General features: G+C 36.8%; 1 protein-coding gene across 1 annotated transcript in view; it reads right to left on the bottom strand.

Annotated features, from left to right (window-relative positions):
• AHI1 (Abelson helper integration site 1) overlaps positions 1–6000 on the bottom strand; it is a 143928-nt gene that overhangs the window by 112236 nt on the left and 25692 nt on the right. The window lies entirely within an intron of this gene.

Below are 6000 nucleotides of genomic sequence, written 5' to 3' on the forward strand. Positions count from 1 at the left end.
GACAAAGAGTTGATCTAATGACCAGTCTAGTAAAACCAGTTAAGATAAATTTCAGGTAATGCATTTGTTTGTGCACTCCTCCTGCCAATTTTTGTTATGTTTTATGCTTAACAAACACATCTCTGTTCCTTGATGGAACTTCTATGAAGTCCCTGAGGTTCATTTACTCTGTTGTCTTCAATTAAACTCTCTGGAGTCTTCACACGAAACATGAGAAAATACTTTAAAATACAATGAAAGCAAATTAAAAAGTTGGAGAAAATCTAAGTATCTGCATACAATCTCTTCTTTGCCAAGACCACCTTCCTCCCTCAATAAACATAGACATCTTCCCCCTCTAGTTGAGATACTTCTCCCAGTTACAGAACCATGTTTGCCTGACATGTTTTTAAAAAGGGACAATATGTGTAATAAGTCTTCACCAAAATATACAAGCTTATAAGAAGAAAAAACAGAATGAAGCTGCAATGGCAATCATGCTTTGGAGGACAGATCCTGACTTAAAAATGCCCACTTGTGTGAATAATCTTCCTTCTAGTCATGGAACAGAACACATTTAACACACAAGTCATCTGCCTCCATGTTGTATGTCCTTAATTATATGACCCTGCAAAACTATCATCACTATCTTGTTTTATTCACATCCAACATTTGAAGAGAGAACGTGGAAAGCAAGGAAAGTAATAGTATTGAAGGCTGCAAAGGGAGGAAAAACAAAGTTTAAAGTACATGAGAACACAGAAGAGAAAAAATCAGGGAAGTTTATTATTTGTACAGGAAAATGCACTAACTAGACTTCATTAAACAACACTGTCCTAATAAAGTATGAGTTAAAAAAGAAAGCATCTAGAATTTAATGCAAGTATGCTTATCTAATACATCAGAAAAATCTAAAGCCATTCATGTATCTTTTCAGTAGGTATCTTTATTTTTAGCATCCTATGTCTAAAAATAGTTTAAATTATCTCATTATCAAATCATGAAAAAAACTGTCTTTGTACCTTCATCTTTTACTTGCTTAAATACACCAGTAACATCCTCTTTATTGAGAAGTCAATGATTTAAGAGGATGTGCAAGATTTCACATAAATAACTTGAAATACAGAAGAGAATAACAAAAAATAATAAAAAAAATAAAGCAACAAGCTTTGTATAAACTGAAAAAAAAACAAAATAAGGCTTTCTAATAGATTGCCCACTTCCTTATCTGCACTTCTACAAATAGCTTTAACTGTAGAGTGTAAGGAATGAAGGTTAATACACACTGACAATTAAGACCCAACCCAAGCTAAGGTCATGCTGATTTTTGCCTTCGATAGAACATTAATCCATTAAGCCCAAGAAGTAAAATTCCTTGAGAAAACTTAAACAAAAAGCCCTCATCTTTGACCTGTTTAAGAACTTCTGAAATATCTGATATTCCAGAATCAATTCCTCAAAGAAACCTAGCTGTTACAAAAACTGGCTTGAAACATTTACTACAACTTGTTCTTTATTATGCCTACAAACAAAAAAACCATGTCAACAAATACGTGTCATGAATAGTAGTAGCAGAGTCAATTATAGCAAATGTACTCAGGAAAAAAAAATAAATACAGAATATCCTCATAATGAAATAAACAAAGTACAGCAAATTCCAGTAATATTATGAATAGATATTGAGGGCAGCACAAAGCTGCTGGAGCAGCTCAAACACAAATTCCTCAGATACATAAGCCTGTCTCAAAGTACAGCAAATTCCAGTAATATTATGAATAGATATTGAGGGCAGCACAAAGCTGCTGGAGCAGCTCAAACACAAATTCCTCAGATACATAAGCCCGCGTGATCTTAACTCAGGCCAACTTTTCCGCATGCTGTAATTTAACAGAAAGATGGAACAGAGTCACAAAACAATAAAGTAAAAGCCAAGACATTCATTAAAAAAAAATCAGATTAGGTGGCAGGCAGAGGCAGGGACACTGTTATAGATTCTCTGGCTGGTATGTACTGGTTGTAAAAGACCATTTGCTTCCAGCTGAATTGGTAATGAATTTACTTGTGATGCTGGCTAGTTGGATGGGATGTTTAAAAAAATTTAATGCCCTAGGGAACCAATTTTACTGCCATTGCTCATATAAAACTACAAAATGTAGACACTCAAAGCTAGAAGAACTTTAATTTACAGATAAGATGGGCTTGGAGAATTTTCACCAAATTTTAACAGAAGACAAGAAAGCATGTATGGTAAACTATTAGCAGTTCTCTAATTTAAAATACAAGAAACCCAGCTGGAATCTCAACAACTATTCAGTGCCTGTCAGTTTATGCAAAAAAATAGGCTATGAAACAGAGCCTGGGAAAATTCTACAACCTCAAAGCTCTGCAGGTTGTGTTTTACATCTAAGACAGAAGCTAAAGTACTGAATTAGTCAGAAGAAACCTGTAAAACACCTATCTTACCCAAAAGAATACAAGAATTTTCCAGCCTGGAAATTGACTACTAGTACCTGTACCCTCATGAAACTCCAGACACCAGCCTGCTCTCTGGGGCCTGATGAAGGAAGGGAAGGAGAGGACTCAATGACGTGGGAAGTAAAAAGTTTCAAATGGATAAATCTGCTGCAGCCCTGCCTTGAATACAAAACCGTAGTTATAAATGTGTGCCCATCCCAATATTGGAAACTGGTCAGACTACAGCCTAGGGAAGAAATTCTTGCCTCCACAAAATGGGATCTTGCTTTTCACCTAGTAGAAAACTTCACTGACATTTTCCCAGTTAAACATCCCCTTGAAATCTAGGCTGAACTAAATAAACTCAGTAATTTTCACGCTGACTTTGGATAGATTAATCTATTTGGGCAAAACAGCCTGGGCATTGCCTGGTGTGAGGCTTGCCTCATTCTAACAACTTAGAATCATAGAATCATTGAGGTTGGAAGAGACCCTTGGGATCATTGAGTCCAACCATCTCCCCTACTCTACAAAGTCCTCCCCTACACCATGTCCCTTAGCACTGCATCTAAACGGCCCTTAAACACAGCCAGGGATGGTGACTCCACCCCCTCCCTGGGCAGCCTGTTCCAATGCCCGACCACTCTTTCGGTGAAAAATTCTTTCCTAATGTTCAGTCTAAACCTACCCTGTTGGAGCTTGAAGCCGTTCCCTCTCGTTCTATTGTTAATTACCTGTGAGAAGAGACCAGCCCCAACCTCTCTACAGTGTCCTTTCAAGTAGTTGTAGAGAGTGATGAGGTCTCCCCTCAGCCTCCTCTTCCTCATACTAAACAGCCCCAGCTCCTTCAGCCGCTCTTCATATGATTTGTCTTCTAGGCCCTTGTAGTAGGAGGCACAACTGTGTCCCAATTGCTTGTTTTTCAGCCATGCCTTCAGGTCTCATACCTACTGAACCTATTCAACAACAAAGCAGACCTTTCACTGGCCACAGCTTATACCCATTTCCATCTCCACTAAAAGCCCCTCATTCCTGTCAGTTGTGACTTCAAACTTGTCCTGCCTGACTGACATCAGCCTTTCCTCTTTGAGTCAGGCTGCTTCCTTTCTCTCCTGCTAAGTGGGCAAACTGTCTCCTTACCATTACTTCTGCTGTTTAAAATCACAGCAACCTGCTACAGCTCCAAAACTCGGGTTTCAAGGAAACAGTGGACCATGATGGAAAAGTTTTATTAATCTAAGAAAGGCTAGGTTCGGTAAAAACAAAAGAAAACATCAGACTGGAACATTTCCAGATGAAATATGCTCTCAATCATGACCTGTTTCTGATCAAAACTGGGAGACCATTTATGGCAAGCGCATGACACTGATCAATTTCACAGTATTTCAAGATATGTGAAACTCTATAGAGAGAAATTATATAAAGTGAAGAAGACTGGAACAAAACCAGCCAACCTTCTCCATCTACCTCCTCTTCCCCTCCCACACACGTTTATTTCTTACAAAGAAATGACTGGTTATTATGCTGAAGCTTTTACAGCATTTTCTACTTGAATGCAACCAGCATGGAAAATACCAACCTGAGCTCTTGCAACTTTGCCACGTTTAAGAAAATATTCAAAAATGGTCAGTTTCAGGTTTTAATACACCTTAAGGTCCCCTCAAATTCATATTGGTTTTGTGCTTTGATTGGTAAAAATCTACAGCTTCAACATAACTGTAAAGTCAGGCTTCCACGCTGATCCTAAAAGTGCTTCTCAATTTGTGTGTATACCACTAACTTGTGATGCAGTTCACTGGGATTTTAAGTGTTTTTAGGTAATTCCAAAACACTAGTGTTTTACATCAGAGACTTCTGGAATGGAAGCCAATTTTAAAACCAAAGTAAAAAGCCCCTCATTCCTGTCAGTTGTGACTTCAAACTTGTCCTGCCTGACTGACATCAGCCTTTCCTCTTTGAGTCAGGCTGCTTCCTTTCTCTCCTGCTAAGTGGGCAAACTGTCTCCTTACCATTACTTCTGCTGTTTAAAATCACAGCAACCTGCTACAGCTCCAAAACTCGGGTTTCAAGGAAACAGTGGACCATGATGGAAAAGTTTTATTAATCTAAGAAAGGCTAGGTTCGGTAAAAACAAAAGAAAACATCAGACTGGAACATTTCCAGATGAAATATGCTCTCAATCATGACCTGTTTCTGATCAAAACTGGGAGACCATTTATGGCAAGCGCATGACACTGATCAATTTCACAGTATTTCAAGATATGTGAAACTCTATAGAGAGAAATTATATAAAGTGAAGAAGACTGGAACAAAACCAGCCAACCTTCTCCATCTACCTCCTCTTCCCCTCCCACACACGTTTATTTCTTACAAAGAAATGACTGGTTATTATGCTGAAGCTTTTACAGCATTTTCTACTTGAATGCAACCAGCATGGAAAATACCAACCTGAGCTCTTGCAACTTTGCCACGTTTAAGAAAATATTCAAAAATGGTCAGTTTCAGGTTTTAATACACCTTAAGGTCCCCTCAAATTCATATTGGTTTTGTGCTTTGATTGGTAAAAATCTACAGCTTCAACATAACTGTAAAGTCAGGCTTCCACGCTGATCCTAAAAGTGCTTCTCAATTTGTGTGTATACCACTAACTTGTGATGCAGTTCACTGGGATTTTAAGTGTTTTTAGGTAATTCCAAAACACTAGTGTTTTACATCAGAGACTTCTGGAATGGAAGCCAATTTTAAAACCAAAGTAAGCTTAAAATATTTATGAGTAATATGTCATTGCACATGAACATACAATTATGTGCTCAAAAATACTTGTATCATAAGGCACAGATTTAAAAACTCACGTTTCATCAAAAAAGTAAACCTAGCCAAAGAAGAACTTAGTCTTATATTTACACATATGCCAGGAAAAAAAAAAAAAAGGAAAAAAACACCCTCTAACTTGTCTATCCTATATTTTAGATATAACATTGACTCTTTGTATTGACTAAATACCATATACTTCAAAGAATGCAAAATAAAAAAAAAATCCAAATACCAACTTCAATTTGTCAATCTAAATACAAAATTACCTATCGGGACAATTATGTGCTCAAAAATACTTATATCATAAAGTACAGATTTAAAAACTCACATTTTATCAAAAAAGTAAACCTAGCCAAGGAAAAATTTAGTCTTATATGTACACATATGCCAGGAAAAAAAAAAAAAAAAAAAAAAAAAAAAGACACACACTGACTGAATCAGAGAACAGAAAACTCAACTCGATTTAATTTAAAAGCCTTTGAAATAGAAACTGCATATGAATGCAGCATCTTCTACAGTCTTCCAAATACCAACTTCAATTTGTCAATCTAAATACAAAATTACCTATCGGCGTAACAATACTGAGTTCAATAAAACTATTCCAATAAAGAATGAACATTCACTTCCACATTCATACACTGAAGTAAATACTGAATTTGAAAATCTTAAAACTTCTCCGTAAAACGTGAATGGAAAAAAACAAAAAAAAGTACTGGCAAACTCTAAATGAGTGCCTGCCTGCAGATGCCATTT

Source organism: Calidris pugnax, unplaced genomic scaffold, assembly GCF_001431845.1.
Source record: "Calidris pugnax isolate Ruff unplaced genomic scaffold, ASM143184v1 scaffold231, whole genome shotgun sequence".
Classification (NCBI taxonomy): domain Eukaryota; kingdom Metazoa; phylum Chordata; class Aves; order Charadriiformes; family Scolopacidae; genus Calidris; species Calidris pugnax.